Genomic DNA, 17,942 nt, shown 5'->3' on the forward strand with positions numbered 1-17,942 from the left:
TTATATATTAACCACACAGTTTTTCAATGACAGAGTGAACCAAAATAATACCCTCCAAACAAATGTTGTGACTAAGAACTTGCCTTCTGCATTTTTAAAATGCATAAGAGAATGAAGTTGTATTCAAATCTTGAGAAATCTAAGCTGGAATAGTTTATAAATATAGATCACCACTAGATATTATGTGTATGTATGTATATATGTATATATGTGTGTGTCTATACATATATGTTCGTGCATACATAATATGCACAAACACAAACATATTAAAGACATTAATTTAAACAAATAGGAACAAAGAGACCATAATTCATAAATAAATAAAATATACTATACATACACTTTTTTCCATTGAGTGTTTAATGACACAATTATGCTTACAATGAATTATCAATTAAAACATTTTTTTCCAAATAAAAATGTTTACATTTAAATATAGCTTGTTCTTTTAAAGTCTTTACAGCATTTCTTTAGGAATACATATAATATAAACATAAATAAACTATATTTAGCAGTACTTAGAGAGGTATAAACCTGATCAAAATCTCAAATAATAAAGTTTACTTTTGTATCATATGCAAATAATTTGAATGTAAATAATTTGCAATATAAAAGCACACAAACATAACTTTTCATTTAACTGATTAACAATTTTTCTCAGCAAATATATATATATATATATACATACATACATACACACACACAACAGTGACTGTGCAAACATTCTTGTAAATACTACTTATTTATGTCTCATTATTAGCTGCAGTGGGAACATATCTAGAACAATGCTGAATAAAAAGCTAAACATATTATGTAGGTTTATATCCAGGCTTTCATACACAACAAAATGTATGTTCTTAAATATTTAAATTTATTTGGTTTTAAAAGACTCAAAAAAGTAATAATACCATTTGATAAAATTAAAAATTTTACATAGAATAAACAATCTTTTTTTTAATCTTCCTATTGCACCACTTACCACTGTAAGTTTCAGGACAGCAAGGATTTTGTTTATGTGTTCTGCTATATTCCCGGTGCCTAGAACTGACACATAGTAGGTGTTCCATAAATATTTCTTGAATAATGAAATAAATTTTGGCATATATTTAAATAAGCTTTGAAGCATTAACATTCATGACTGAAAGGTAATATCCAGTTAGATCCGGAATGTGCCAATGTTCCATTCTTTTAACTCAGGTGGAATAACTGTAGGAGGACACATATGACCCCTCTTCTTTCCACTTCCAGCAGCTTTTGTCCCCACCCATGTAATCCACATTTCCTGGTAGAAAGCAAAATTTCAAACACTCACAGTAATTATTCTTTTGAGAAGACTGGAGAGCATTGTCTATAAGAGGGTTGCTTTAAGTCTGCAGGCAAAATCGACAACACTTAATGACTCAACCAAGCTGAGTGACTCAGCAAGCACTTTAGCAGTGTTCATTACCACTGCAAAACCATCTTGTTCGAATACTTCCTTGAGACCACATGCTAAAGTCACTGTATTCACACACAGTTTTTTGTTAGACTCTTATGAAACAATCTTCCCTATTGTCTTATACTCTAAACACAGGGAGGAAGTGAAATGAAAACTTCCTTTAATACTTTTAAAAGCAATAGTGTGTCTTAGTTTACGTGACTGATGCTTATATGCCAAGAGTATAATGGAAGTAATTGTGTCAAGATTTAATATTTAAAGCAGATATAATGAACCTCATAAGGGCTTGCTATATAAGAATATACTTTATTATTTAAATATTCTCTTTAAAAAGAAGGCTTATTTAATATTGATTAGAAAATAACAAGACTCGGGCTGGGGATGTGGCTCAAGCGGTAGCGCGCTCGCCTGGCATGCGTGCGGCCCGGGTTCGATCCTCAGCACCACATACCAACAAAGATGTTGTGTCTGCCGAGAACTAAAAAATAAATATTAAAAAAATTTAAAAAAAAAAAAAAAAAAAGAAAATAACAAGACTCAAATTTTGGGTAAGTCAAATTCTAGATTAGATGTTCAATAAATGTTTGATATAAATCATTTACTAGAAGAAGAAATGGAGTATGGAGAAATTGTCTTCATTAAGGCTGAACCTACAAGTTAGTTCTGTAGATTTTTTCTTAAAACTTTCTTCTTACATGCCACCCCCATCTCCCACTATCCCCTATTTTTGCTTTAAAAGTATAACTATATTCAGACTTTACATAGCAGGCTTTTTTTCATATTGTATATCATTATTACTCCAAGCATGGGGCTCCCAACTGCATCTGATAAAGTAGCAATTCCCAGAATACCAGAACTTTTGCTTCAAAAGAGTCAAACACAATGTTTACATGCAACTCAGGTTAATGGATAACTGTTTTGTCCTAATGTGCAATCATTTAATGTTCTGGTGCTTTTATAAAACAGGCCACAGCAATCCACAAATGTAGCTTTATACCAGTTACCAAAACTTTCATCTCTTGGGTATTTGGTAACTTAAAAAAAATAATAATAATGTGAGATAGTTCAAAGACAACTCATCTGACAAATTATTTTACGTTTCTTAGCATGAATTCATTAATTTACCTTTTTGTTCCTCTTGGAGTTGATCTCCTAAATAAAGGACCACTGGATAGTATCAAATGTGACATATAGAAATACTCCAAATCCATTCCTCAAAGTTGATTTCCAAGGCAGAGAGAGTAAACAGCCTTCTCCCAGCTTTCTTACTTGCCACAGCTGAGAGTGTAGGATGTTTACAGTATCTGTCGCTCAGTGCTCTCTAGGGAGGGGTTGGTGGTCAGCAGTAGAAGCCTCAGGAAACCCAGCACTATTTCAAGATTACTATAATATGTGACGGAAAAAAGATCAAAAAAGTATACTTGGGACTAAATTATGGCTCTTTTATAAACCTGGGCTGAAAGGGTAGGCGTGGAGGCCACACAATGCTTACTTGCTTGCCCTAAGTTCTTGTTCCCTTCCTGCTCTGTACAATCCAGGATTTTCCTGGAATCTTCAGCTTTGGCCATGCACATTCAGGGATTCTGTTAATATTGGATGTTCAATATCTATGTTTTTCCAAAATGGTCTCAAAAGTTTTATCCCCTCCTTAAATGGCACACATTTCCTTTCTGACTGTGGGAAGAAAAGTAATATAGCTTCTCACTCTCTGAACCATATGACTTTGTTCCATCTCACTCCCACACAGAGCTGAGAACAATGGCTGAACTGTGTCTGCAGACAGAGGACCATCCAACAGTTTACTAAAAGTTAGTTACCTTCATTATGGTTTATGTAGTTATAAATTCAATCAAATGAACAAAAAGTAAATGTTAGGATAAAAATCATGTGCACAAAATGGTGTATCGCAAATTGTTAACGCTTAAGTTTTTTTTTAAAAAATCTCATATTTAGAAGGAAGTAATTCTGTAATTGGAAACATATGCATAAATAGAGTTATTATATTCCTAAACTCTTTCCTAACCTTTTAAATGGTCATGATGCTCAAAACACTTGGGTGAAGAAGAGAATGTCAATACTGTATATCACAGAACAACACTACTTACTAAGAACACTATACTATAAACTAAAGTAGCATATAGTCTGAAATTGTTAGAGGATATCACTCTTTCATTCATTTGACAAACATTTGTGGGTACCTGCCATATACCAGTGATGTTTAAAAATCTAGGTGGTAAGAAATGCATAACATCATCCCTGCCCTCAAGACAGCTTGATATGACAGACACATAAACCTTTGTTTTAAGTGTAACATGTGTTATGGTGGGTCAAAAGTTGCCTGACAAACCAGGCTAGGTTGGAATATTGAATAAAGTTGGTGAAGTGAAGATAGAGCCAGTAGGAATTTGGGAAGGATAGACAGTGTTGAAAGAATGTCACAGAGAAAGACAAAGTTAAGGTATGCTGAGACCTTCAAGAATTCAGCAGTTGGAACAAAAGATGCACATGGGTGAGGGGTAGGGGGAAGTGGGGCTAGAAAGAAGCATAGGGGAAGATGGGGGCCCTTATATGCCAGGCTAAGGGATTTGGGCAGTATGTCAAAACTACAGAGGCCAAAGGAAAAGTGTAAGCAGGCAAATGGTATGACCATATTTGAACTTTAGCAAATTCTGTAGGCAAGGAAAATAGGGAAAGAATGACTTTCTGTGTTAGTAGTATAGAGGATAGCACAAAAACTTGACTTAGGGAAGAAATAGTAGGCACATAGAGAAAACATATATGAGAAAGCAGACAGATAAAAAGCACAGCAGAAATCCATGAGTGACTACTTCAGGAGATGAAGAAGTTGCCTAATTCCTAAGCCTGGCTTGAGTGACAAGGCTTTTCATGCAGGAGAGGGTAAATATGAAGACAAGTGATAAAGGAAAGAGCTCTGAGAAGTACCAGTGGTAATGTGAAAGGGAAGGGACTGAAACATTTATGAACTCCTGTGTGTTGAATACTGAGTTCTGTCATAATGAAAGGATGAAGACATTTTTCATGACCAAATCACACATTTGTGCATACCCTTCTAGCTGGTGAATAACCATGCTCTTCAAATCCAAATCAATTGTCCTATCTTGTAAAGCCTCCTCTGGTTATTGCCATCCCTGATACTTGCCCCACTTCCCCTACCCTGGGAGAAACTGTTGAACCTATCTTCTCATCATTAGTGTAACTCTACATATTCTTCTAGCAAAGAATTCTAATTTTATTATAATTATTTTCTTACTTGTCTACCTCTATAAAGCCAAGTCACTTGAGAAGAAACACCATGTTTTGATTCACTTAATTTAGTTTTTTAAAAATTCACAGCATGTAGGAGCTGAGGTTGTGGCTCAGTGGTAGAGTGCTTGCCTTGCACATGTGAGGCACTGGATTAGATCCTCAGCACCACATAAAATAAACAAGTAAAACAAAGATACTGTTGTCCATATTCAACTTAAAGAAAATTTAAAAATTAAATTTTTTTTTTTTTTTTAAATCACAACATGTAGCCAGAGTTTGTTTGGCACTAAAGGAAGTTCTTGGTAAACAGTGAATGAATGAATGATGCGAACATCTGGCAATTTATTAACAATTTGAATATGATTATTAAGAATTTTAATCTTAAAATAACAAATATGAGTTTGTGAAAGCTGTTTTTAAAATCCCTGATAATGCAAAGTTAGGTTGTTTTACTTTTCTAAGGAATTCATGGCTAAAAAAAGAAATGACTGCATCACACTCTTGCCTTAAATGACAGCAATATCTCTTGGAAAGTTAATCTTTCATGAGGGTAGCCTGAATTTTAAATTTTATTTTTATGATAGATTCCAAGTGAAGAAAAGTCAAAGTAAAATGTAACTACAGAGAAGAAATCCATGTAAACAGTCTTTAAATGGACAAGAATGAAAGGAAATGGCCCCTAATAGTTGGGTCTGAATATTGAATAATCATTTAAGAGTTTAAAATGTTCTAACTGGAAAGAACCACACCCTTACTAAATATAGTCATTAAAATAACTTCAGTTACATAAAATGATTATTTTAACCACTCAAAGACAAGTCTGGAAAGTTCTGTCGTAACATGCAATCTAATCTTTTTGCTTTAGCAGGGCTTTTGACTTTAATAGGCATTTTAGTCACATAAAGCCAATCTCTGGTAAACTACCATTTGATCATTTTTAGTTCTAAATGAAAACACTTATTTTAAATGTATATTATATCTGATCACATTTGGCATATTCCATATTCAAAAAAATGTGTGTGCATGCATGGGAATGTGCTGGTGATTGAACCTAGGGCCCTGCATTCTATAACTGAGCTACCCCACCCCCACCCCCACCACCCTCATCCCCACCCCAGTCCTCTATAATCCTTTTATCTATTATATGATTTTAAAAATCCCTAGTAGTGCAGAACATCTTTCAGATACACAGTAGCTTTCTCTCTCATTTTTAAGTTAAAATGTAGCAGCTTCAAAGTAGCCAGTGAATGATTCATTGGAGAAAAAACATTGTTACCATTTTTGAAGCTTAAGGTATCTTGTGTACTAGGATTTTTAGCTGCTCATTCCCTGCTCAGGCATAGGTGTTACTAATTCTTTTTTTTTTAATTGTTGATAAATCTTTATTTTATTTATTTATTTATATGGGGTGCTGAGAATTGAACCCAGTGTCTCACACATGCCAGGCAAGTGCACTAATGCTGCACCCCAACCCCAGCCCCACCCCAGGTGTTACTAATTCTTAAAGTCAGTTCCAGGTCTCCTACTGCTGTTGGATTTTTAGAGCCAAATGGGAAAAATACCTGGTGAGGAGGTTTCTTATTCTAAGGGTATGTTTCCATAAGTTACTTTGCTACCTGTCCCCTTCCCTTGTCTAGATCTGGCTTAGGCTACCATTTTCTTTTCCACCTTTTATTCCACTTTCATCTTGCATGTTGTAGCAGGTGACCATTTAATAGGGAAACATCATGCACCAGTTGAAATCAAAACTCCAAAACTCCCATAATGTAATAAACATATCATCATATAATAATGAATTATATGGAAACCTTTAAGGAACAACTATGAGGCAACTATAAGTACAATAAATAACAATATGTACTTATTTTACAGTAACTTCATTTATAGTAACATTAGAGGTTCTAACTCTGGTTAGTTCTTATTTATACCCTGGGTCCTAAAGTTTCCATATAATTCATTATTTCCTAAAGGAAAATTGCAAACATAGAACATCTTGCTATGATGTTACAAAATATGGCTAATCAACAACAATGGTTCTTTAAAGTAGATCAAAGTACTATATTCATAAAAATCATGGACATTTATCCAACTCAAAAAATTCCATGGTTTTATGAATAGATCCTTTATTCTAAGAAACTCTACTTCCTCTTTAATTAACCTTCTCATGTTCATCTCCAGGAAAACATTCTCTTCCTTGAACCCAATTTGCTATACTTTGAATTTCTAATTTACATCATCTTTCTGTCTCAGGTACTCACTGTAGCTCAAATCAACCTGTAGTAAATTCTATAGTGCATGGAATTGCTACAAGTTTGTGTCATATTTGTTTGTGTACAATGCTTGTGATAGGTTTTTAAATTATACTGATTTGTCTGGCATAACCTTCAATCATACTTTTCTTGAAAATTCTTTGGGTTCTAGATTTCTTAAGTTTTAAAACTTTTATGCATACTATTTTATTTAAGTAATTATGCTGAGAGGACAAGAAAAGATACTCCTGTTATCATGAATTTATATATAAAACTTTTTGCTGCCTGTCAATATACCACATTCCTATTAAGAGTATAAAATTCTTCTTTTTTTAACATTAGGGGGGCTTGAGTATTTAAATGAACATACATGTGAATTTTCAATGAAAATTATAAAGTATTCAAACAAAATTTTCTTATAGGTATTTTTTTTGAGTCTTCATATATTCTGTGAACAGGGTTACAGGCTATAAATCATTTTGATCCTTTTAGTCATAGTAAATTGTGGATCTTATGTTTAAAAGTTTGCTTATGTTGGCTATAGCCATGGAGATGGGAGTGTGACACTGTGACAGAAATGAAGGTATTCTTACCACTGTTGCCATAGGAAATATATATTAGAAGACTTAATCTATACAAACTAATAATTACTTTAAAATTAAAATGTAAAATGGTAGTCTGACCAATATTTTAGCTGAATCCTGAATATTTACTATAGGAATGCTCAAATAACTTTAAAATAACTATCACTGCTATAAAATATCAAATTGTTATGATGATACTTGGTGGCATGAGTTCAGGTTTTGATGAGGCTAGTCACTCCAATGAAAAGTCTTTACCAGTATGAAGTGACTTCAGCCAAATACTATTATGTTTCAAACATACTGAGTAAGCAAACAACCACCCATTTCTATATTTAACATTGTGTGTGTGTGTGTGTGTGTGTGTGTGTGTGTGTGTGTATGTATTAGTAGTATTAGGGAAGGGTATCTAGAAAACTATACACCAAACTGATGGTAGCAATTAGGAGTAGGGAAAGGAGGGGAGAACCAGGACTGATCGCCAAAGATTTTAACTGTATCGGCAGTATTAATTTTCAAAAAGAGAATGTATTCATGCAATGTGTATGTAAATCTAAAAATTACATTGGAACATTTAATTGTAAATTTTCTCATTGTCCAAATTAAAATATAGCATTCACTAAAAAATTCTGGATTCCCTCGAGATTTAACCAAGTTGATTAACTTGTGACTTTGGGTACTCTAGAGTTCTGTCTTGGCTTTTATAAAATGATAAAATAAAATACTATGTACATTATGGTGTGTGCCAGGTATGTTCTCAAAAAGTACACATCCTAAGAAGTACTTCATGTCATAAAATATCAGCAAAAATACTTCTAATATTACCATGTAAAAATAACTTCATTCTTTTGGCCTTAATTTCCCCCTGTACACAGGGCATAGATCTTTTTCTCAAGCCAAAGGTAGAAATATAGGGTATATTGGTTTTCTCCTGTATGGTTTCTGGCCATACAATCTCTTCTACAAAAGAGAATGAGAGCCAGGAAGGGAGCAGCCTCTTAAGACACATCCTAATGGATAAAATATTCATTCCAAGAGATGTTCTAGACAAAATAAGATTTAAAAAAACAAAAGCTAAAACAAAAGTACCACCAGGTGTCACTATAACACAAAGCACTGTTGGTTACTTTTATATTCAATTGGAAAGAAATGCAAGGATTTAATATTAGAAGCAAATGGGTACTGTCTCTCAAGGCTTGCCATGGCCTAGTCTATCTAAACTGTCTCTATATTTGTCATATGTTACCTTTTAGGTTTTATATTCATAATGGGCAACAAGCATGTTTACCACAATATATTTCCTACTCCATATGGGTAGGCATTACACTTGCTTCTGAAGAGATCACATATATATCTTTATCAATCCTTGTCTATTAATGTTTCAATGTGCATTGATGAAACCAAGAATGTTTGCTTCCAGAGCTATAAGCGTATAGCTCCCCAAAGAAGAAATTCACACAGTAAAATATAGAGGTTGCTGCCTTTACTATGATAATTTTTAAAAGTACACAATTACTTTCAACATCTCACACAGTTGTGTCTACAAAAAATGAGTAGGCACGGGAAGATAATATGTGAAATTGAAATATTCAGATTAGAATAGTAGAATTACACATCGTTTTTCTTTGGGCACTTTTTGTTACTATTTTCTAAATGCCTCAGTAGATTTTAAGACAAAGATAAACAGGAAAGCACTGAGTCTCACAATGATGAGACTTAGATAAAAAGATATAATGCTCTTTGTAGATAAATTTTTTAAAAAGATGTTTGCTTGCTACACAATTGACTGCTTTTTAAAAAGTAGCAAGAATATAAACGTTTCTCCAGTGGCTTATTATATTCAGTTAAACCTGAACAGGGGACTTTTTATATTTTAAGAAAAGCCTGACAATGATTTCTCTTCACAGCACTGAGGGTGGTATCCTTGTGTAGTTTTTTTTTGTGTGTGTGTGTGTGGCTATCATACATTAACATGACACAATGTTTTCTTTTGATGTAAAACAGAACCCAGTAGAATCAAACGAAGAAAACTTCTATAATAATTAGTATTAAAATATTTTGGTACTTTGTTTCAATACTTAATCTTTGTCTATAATTGTGTTTACAAACGCAGATTAAATTTACCACAGATCTTAATTTTTTTCCATTATGTTAAAATTCAAAGCTTGTCTCAATTGAAAAAATAAACTTATAATGAAAAGCCTCATGATAAAATAACATGCTATTTTGTTATCTTTACAAAATAAAGCTTCTAGCCCAGTCTACTTTATTCCCCACCAAAAAACAAACAAAAACTTTGAAAAAAGCTGAAATCCTATCATTTGAAAACTCATGTGAAATCTGTGCATTTATTTTCTTTCCAATCTATCTGAAGGCTGAGGAGTTTCTAAGGGAAATCAGAGAAAGTTCAAATGTCTACACGCAACTCAACTGGCTCCAATTCTAGCTTAATTGCTGAAGTGTCTAGGGCAGCAAAAGCCATCTCAGAGGTTGAAAGGGGCAGAACTAAGAAATTTGTAAGAAGTTGTCCCCAACATCTCCTCTATCCCCAAAAGGGAGGAAAATAAAGCAACACTAGTTAAATCTTGAGAACAAACAGTTACCTTAGAAGTAGGACAAAGAAATGAAAAGTAAAATCAAATTCTTTTCCTTAGTGATAGTATTAGAAGTTCATGGAGAGGAACTAAAGATGCAACTTTCAGAATAACTGCAGGTTTTATTTATATTCAATATCCTGACCTTATTCATTCTGGTATGGAGTTGACACATTTCAATAAAGAGCTGCTTATAGACACGGTTTAACACATTGCCTTTTGTGTTCATTATACTTTCTTTAATAAAAATATGCCAATAATATTTGTAATTAATTTTATATTTTGTTTTGAGGCATTTATCAGGTCACATGAATAGTGTGAATCTGGCTCCATTTACTACTTGTATGACACTGGGCAAGCAATGAACTTCAGTGTATACTTAGCCTTAAGAGAGATGATGGTAATGGCAACTCTCATTAAGATAAACATCAAGCTTCTTTTTTAGAGAGAGAGAGAGAGAGAGAGAGAGAGAGAGAGAGAGAATTTTTTAATGTTTATTTTTTAGTTTATTTGTATGTGGTGCTGAGGATCAAACCCAGCACCTCGCGCATGCAAGGCAAGCACGATACTGCTTGAGACACATCCCCAGCCCAACATCAAGCTTCTTAACCATCAAAACTTATTAAGTATTCTTTGTTGAGAAACATTACAGTGTTTAATATGTAGCAGGCAGTATTCTAGGTTATAGGGCTCTATCAGTGAGTCATTGATATCATGGTATTCAAAAGGAGACAAATATGATCAATTAAGAAATTAACACATAATTGACAGGTAGCAATAAATGCTTCAAAGGAAAATACAGCAGGTTAAGTGATCAAATGGGAGAGAAAGCTATGTCAGATGAAAGCAGGGGTTGGGTAAGGCCTTTCTTTCTTACTAAATTGATGTTTGACCAAGAAACTAAATGAACCAAGGGGGGTGCCTTTGTGTGTATCTGGCATCACATATTTGTCTAATTCATTTAGATGGGTTTCCTTTTCTAAGTGTGACATACATTTATATAGGAAGTTAAAACATGGAGAAATAAAATAGTAAAAGTAGTCCAGGAAGTAAATAGACCAGAAAGAAAATATAAAGGGAGAGTAGAATAATACAGCAATAGTAAGAAAAAGAAAACATTTATTTCCTTTTGGGCAACTGAGGTCTCACCTGTACCTTCTGAGTTTGAGCACAATCACCCTTCCATATGGCATCCCTCGAAGGGAAAAGGGAGAAGGAAAGCTGGGCACCCAGAAGTAGGCTCCAGCAGGAAGCAAGCTCCAAGGGAAGAAAAAAAAATTCCTTCCCCCCAACAATTTTTCTTGTGAGGCTACCCAATTTTAGACTCAGAGATAAGCTGCCCCAAACTGATTTAGGGTTAAACAGGAGTCTTGGGCAGATTATTTTATGATTCCCCCTCGACAGTCCTCTGGAGATCTGTGCATGGAATATAAATAACTTAGAAATCAGGATAAGAGTCAACACAGGTATAGCACACACCTAAACAAAGAAGGACTTTCAGAAGATGATTAATATGAGCCCTCTGGAGAAACAGTGGGAGAGATGGATGTTACACAAGCAATTCTCTGAAAACTCACTAAAGAACACGAGTCTTAGGCAATGTAGTAAAAAATTGACTCATTGTTCTGCTATGTCCCCCCAACCCCCACCCCCTTGGCTAAAGAATCAAAATTCTTATATGGCAGTTCTAAGTTCAAAGACATTTACTTTAGATGACAGTGCCATTTTTAGAGCATGTTAACCAGGATGTGTGAAATCTACCCTTAGTATGCACTTGAATTAGGGGGGGGGGGGGATGAAGTCTATTAATACTAAATGTTTTAGAAAGTGAGCTGCTCCAAATTTCAGTTTCTTAGGGTTTATTTGTTACATAGTTCAAAGTTTCCCAATCTGTCTGGACCTTGATGGCTGTATTTGATTTTAGAATCTCAGTAACTTAAAAAGCTTCCACTTCTTACACACCCTATTTCCCAGCTCTGTTCTGTCCACCACTTACCCAGCAGCTGCTTTCCTCTCTCACCCCACCCACAGGCCTCTTTGAGAGCCTGGCAATAACAGACATTTCTAGGGAGGGCAGGGAAAACATCCGACTTGTTCACAGCTGCATCACCAACCTTAGCACAGTGTCTGGCTCAGAGTAACAGCTTAATAAATGTTTATTAGATGAATAAACAAATGTCTGAAATCCTCTGCCTTAGATCAGTGATTATCTTTTATCTTTTCTAAGAAGGATCTGGGAGAGAAAGCAAGCCAATATTTATATAATATGGATGTTGATTTTTATTTCCTCCCTTTTTAATATGATTACTGGATATAGAGAGAAAATCTGTTAGGCAAAGTCTATTTGAACAAGTCTCAAGATGTCCTTGTGGAAAAATTTAGTCTGAATCCTAATACAATCAGGGAGATTCATGATGGCTGACCAAATGTGCCCTAAAAGAGCTGATTACCACAGATCAACATAGAAGAGTGTTGACGGCTATTTATCTTTGCTTGGACATTCCCTATACAACATTTTAATTTTCATCTTTATGTATTAATATCTCCAATTAAGCTAACAGAGAAAAAAAGGTTTTCCCAATACAACACACAATTAAAGAAGTTAGTTATTATGTTGAATGAGTGAATCTGGACCCCAAAGGACTTAGACATATTAGTGCAATGGGTCAAGTCAAACCAAAAGTTAAGCAGCATTTCTAACAAATTTCCTATGGAGGTAAAGGTGACATAGCAGTAGCTCTTGTGAAATCTTAGGAATAAGTGTAAATACTTATTCACATTCAGAAAATGGGCTACACAAGCACCAACTAGGGCAAAAGGACAATTCATATGACAGAGAAAGGAGTTTTAATTGTCACTAAGCTCAACCTGAGTAATACTGATGACTGCCAAAAAAAAAAAAAAAAAAAGCTAATATGCCTTTAGCCAACATTAAAAGAACTGTGAGCCAACATTAAAAGAATTGTGCTATCTTTAGAAATAAACCAAGTATTTATGGACCTTCTATTGGCATTGTTCTGAGTGCTGTAGGGGATAGAGAAGTATTAGACATAATCCCTGTTTCTAAGGCACAATTTAGTCATAGTGAGATTAGCAGTGAAAGCCCAAAACCAAAACCCCCAAATCAAAGGCTTCTATATGCAAGAGGTGGACTCCATTAACTGATGTTTACAGCCCAAACTGAAAGTCATCAAGAACATGCTGTAAATAAGGTCCACTACTCTTTTCAGAGAAACCAAGTAACAGAAATACATCTTCAAAACAGTCTTGTTTTATTTTTTTAGTTTTAAATGGGATAAAATTCAGTTATCTGGAAAATTCGGTTGTGGAGATTAACTCATTTCTAAATGGGGCCAAATACATCAAATACCACTGTAAATAGTTAACCACTGCAGAGTACACACCAACTGTAATGCTAGAGCAAAGAGGGAAGTAAGAATGACTCGTCAAATAAACAACATATTATATTCCAAACTCTCATAAAGCTGAGTCAGATTTGTGGGCTCTGTGTAGTTAAAAGTCATGACACAGCCAAACTGTTAACAGGAGGAAAAGGGAGCAAAGCTACTTCTTCTAGATAAGGCAACTGTATGACTTCTCAAAATACCTCTATCATGTCCCTTTTTATAACTATGGTGCCCTACATGCCAAACAATGGAAAATTTCTTTCTCATGTGGAGTTTCCCATGCCCATAGTCTTTCTCCTTTCTGCCTATATTTTGGACTTTTGACTTGATGCCACAAAGTAAATACATACTACCCCAAATTTATGGCTTCTAATTTTAGCCTTCACTCAGTGAAGCACAGTGCATGTCCACCTTTCTTTTTTTATATTTGTAGTTTTGATACTGGAGATTGAATTCAGGGGCATTTTACCACTGAGCTATATCCCCAGCTTAGGGCCTCACTAAGTTGTTGAGGCTTGCCTTCTGTCTCAGTTTCCCAAGTCAGTCTCTGGTATTACAGTCATGTGTCCACCACATCAGGCTCACAGCAGCTTTTCTGAATCTCCACCTTCCTCCCTTTTCTCATTCCCTTTAGCTGTGACCTACATCATTTCCTACTAAATATATTCTGTACCAAATATTACTGCATCCCATTACAAATCTATTCTAATGTTTTCTCATCCTCCTTCATACAAAGACACCTTTCTGCTCATGGCTAATTACTTCATTTCTTTTCAGCTGTTGATACTGTTGACTTCTTCCTCCTTTTATTTTTTTCACACTCTAGCCTCACTTTTCTCCTCCTCTTCTGAAGGCCCCCTTTGAAGATTTTCCTCTGCCTGCCTTTCCATGCCACATTTCCCTGATTCTGTACATTCTTCTTTTCACATTGACTAAAACAGAAGACCCACCTGCAGCTCTTTCTGACCAGGGCCTGCCTTCCACACCTCCATGCTTTGCATACATTCTAGCTATTGGGGTATCTGCTCCACTGGTTAATTTGCCCAGGATCTGCTTGTCTTTCTTTCAATGTGTTTAAATGTGTCTTTTTTGAACTGCTTTTTGATTCTAAGTTCTATAGACCTTCTGTATATACCTTTTCTCCTAAAACTCTCAGCAGCAACTCAACCATAATTTCTCTCATGCAATCACTGTCTCCATGGTTTATCTTCATTTAAATGTTAACTCCTTTACATAAGGAGGCTGCCTTATTCTTTGCCATATCTTTATGTGGGCAAAAGCTCAATAAGCATCTATCAAGTGAATAGATTAATTTGATATGTGCAAAATGTGATGTTGGCATTAGTTCTTGACTCAGAAGACATCCAAACACTGTCTATATGACCAATGGGTGGGATTACTATTCAATAAAGCTATGGACCAAGTAACTTAATGCCCCTACCATGAGGAAGAGTTTATAATGTTATGATGATCCTGTACCAAGTAAATCTCAATTATTTTTTAGAGACTAGAAATTAACAGTCTAAATATACTGTATGATAAATTTAAAAGTACACTGGTGATATTATGCTTCCCTTTTTTTTCCCTAGCAGACACTGAAATGTTTCAACCACAAAAGGGTAACTTTTGCTCTGTTATGGTGACATGGGTCACTGGCTAGTGAAGACCTATGCCATTCTTGTATACTAGATGTATAAACCTAGTAGGTCTTGGAGGAAAGAGATCTAACCGTATTCCTCAGAAGTTATCCTCTAACTTTCTATAGTAATTGCAGATAATCTGACACTATCTGATGGGGACACCAGACCCAGGAGACATGTGTTGTCAGCAGCTATTTTGGAGACCTCACATGGCTAGAAGCAAAGGGGGGATGATGACAACAATATCTTTTCCTCTATTTCGTGCAGTTTTTATTTTTAATAGAAAGCTATTTGTGTTTAAAGCTTATTTAACTACCAAATCTTACAATGCACATGTAAAAGAAAATAACTTTATAGTTTCTGGTAAGGTTGGAGACATTAAAAGAACTTTGGTTGTTGGATAAATTTACTTTCCTGAGAGACTTTTACTTCCTCTCTAACTCCCCTTCAAGAAAACATTTGAGACCAGTATGAAGTTAAGAAGCTACAACTCTTTCTTCTGATGACTACCTTTCATGGAAATGACAAAATGGAAAAATTATTCCACAAGGTTCAATAAAACAGCCAAATCCTCCCAATAAACCCACAGATAACATTACTCTTAAACACCCTCCACTTATGGAGGGGGGGGGAGAAAAAGAAAATTTCTGTAGATCCATTCAACTATAAAAACATTCTTTACTACATAGAATTTTATAAAATCCCATTGTTAAGTACTTCCTCTCAAACTCCTGCCAAATGGGAGGATTACTGCTGAAACAGACAAGGAATATGTGACCTCCTCCCCATGCCCTGATGAACGTCAGGGTTACACTTTGGCACACACACAGATCTATTTTCTACAAAGGATGCAGCTTTCCAGAGATGTGAAGGTCTGGAATGAGAACACTGGCTCTCATCAACCCACTTCCTCTATTGGAAGGGAGTCTCCCAAATAGTCTTCTGAAGGAAATACCGAAGTGAAGTCACCCATGTTTAGAAAAGTAACAGTGGCTAGAAGATGTGATTGTCTCAGCAGTGGTACAAGGTCAGTCCAACAATTAGACTGAAAGTTCACTGGGACTTTTAATAAAGCAAGTCTAAGTGGATATTTGCACAGATGCATACACAGAGCTATTTGTTCTGCTTCAATGAAACTCATCCAAGTACTAGTTTTAAAATATAAACAGTGGGAAACCACTATAGTAAGGACTAGCAAAATAAGGCAATTATCTGCAAGAGTTGAAAAATCTAATAAAAAAGTAGGAAGTTGTGTGGGAGAAAAAGGAGTGACATTCTCTAGTGAGTCCATTTGGAATTTAATAATTCACTTTGGCAATCATATTTGTTTAGTCAGCAGGCCAGTGTTCCTACTGTGCTTGTACAATGCCAGGGACAGTCTTCATCTTAAATGTCCACTATGTGAAGACAGTAAAATGTTTGTAGCTAAGCTACATAAATACCATTCATGCAGCAGTCCTTGATTTTAGATTGTTTAGTACATATCTCTGAGAAGATTGTGCAGCAACATAAGACGCTTGTTAATTGAGAAATTAATTTGGCTGAATAGCACCAGAGTATGTGTTATTGAGCAATACTTTGAAAAATCCTGTGTTGGCAGAAACTTGTGCTCTAACTATATACCCAGAACAGTTTCCCTAAATTTTCAACATCTCCTTAGTATTATAAATAAAGACAAAGACATGGAAAACTCTCATGCTTTTCTCCTTTTATTGCGTAGAGATATTTTTCTTATCACTGTTCATCAAAATAACTTCCTCTTCAGAAGAGTTGTAAAAGTGAAGAGATTACAATGTATATATTGCCATAAATTTAAAGGTGGAGAGATGTAACATATAATCAGAATAGCACAATTGAATTAATGTAACACTTATTTGATGAACAGTTCAAATTTATAAATAATGAAAAACTATGGAAGACCCATATAGAACACAAAATGTAAAAAATGGAAGTCTAAGAATATGAAACTGCAATTTATCTGTGTACATTTATTCATAAAGTATCTGTTTCCTGTGCTTATTCTCTGGTTCTCTGTTTGATTTTTAAATATCACTTAATTGGTTAAATGAGCACTTCACCAGGATTTATCTGTTAGTAGTTATTTATAGTAACCTGAAAGTCATAGACCTCTTTGTTGGTTGGTTGGTTTGTTTTTCTCATGTAACAGATAGTGAGATATGCCTAGTAGATATTTTTTCCTATGGCAAAATTATGGTAGAAATGTTTGTGGAAAAAATGTAAATATTTGTTCAAAGAAGGAGAGTTTAGATATCTGACAAGAGGGTCATCCTGTGTATGAAGAAGCACAGAACTTTATAACTCCTGGGCAATGAGAGATTTGTGCAGTTAATCCAACCTGGAGTTATTTCCTTTTGATCAAAAAGTACCAGCTATAAAAAGTTCCATCCCAGAGCAAGGGGCAGATCCCACTGAGATCAGCCTAGAACAGGTTGGCCTCCCTCATATCAGAGACCCAGAGCAGAACCTGGTGGCTCCAGAATGAAGAGTGACTTCCTGGTGGCACAAGGGGAGTTGGCACTTTTTAGAATGCACTAGAGAAAAGTGGTCATCTCAGAGAAACAGCTTAGGAAGACTAAATGTTAATTTAGTCTTAATTTGAATTTAGAGCAATAATATATTGGAAGTTGAAAATCTTCAAACTCATACTGCAACACATGTCCAAGAATCTCTAAGAATAACAGCTATGGAACAAGAGAAGAACCAAGTCTCATTCCATTCCCTCAGCATCAGCTATCTATGGAGTTA

General features: G+C 34.9%; 1 protein-coding gene across 5 annotated transcripts in view; it reads right to left on the reverse strand.

The window, feature by feature from the left end:
• Positions 1–350: 350 nt before the first annotated feature.
• The window catches only part of LOC308650120 (uncharacterized protein), a 43,306-nt gene continuing 25,714 nt past the window's right edge, over positions 351–17,942 (reverse strand). For 3 of the 5 annotated variants that reach the window (XR_014022249.1, XR_014022250.1, XM_081296090.1), the window contains one exon: positions 351–1,282. The gene's annotated coding sequence lies outside the window, so the exon portion shown is untranslated. Of the gene's footprint in view, positions 1,371–17,942 lie in introns of all 5 variants that reach the window. The other 2 variants (XR_014022251.1, XM_081296091.1) reach the window with 1 other exon arrangement.

Source organism: Spermophilus citellus (genome assembly GCF_964194105.1).
Source record: "Spermophilus citellus genome assembly, chromosome: 5".
NCBI classification, from domain to species: domain Eukaryota; kingdom Metazoa; phylum Chordata; class Mammalia; order Rodentia; family Sciuridae; genus Spermophilus; species Spermophilus citellus.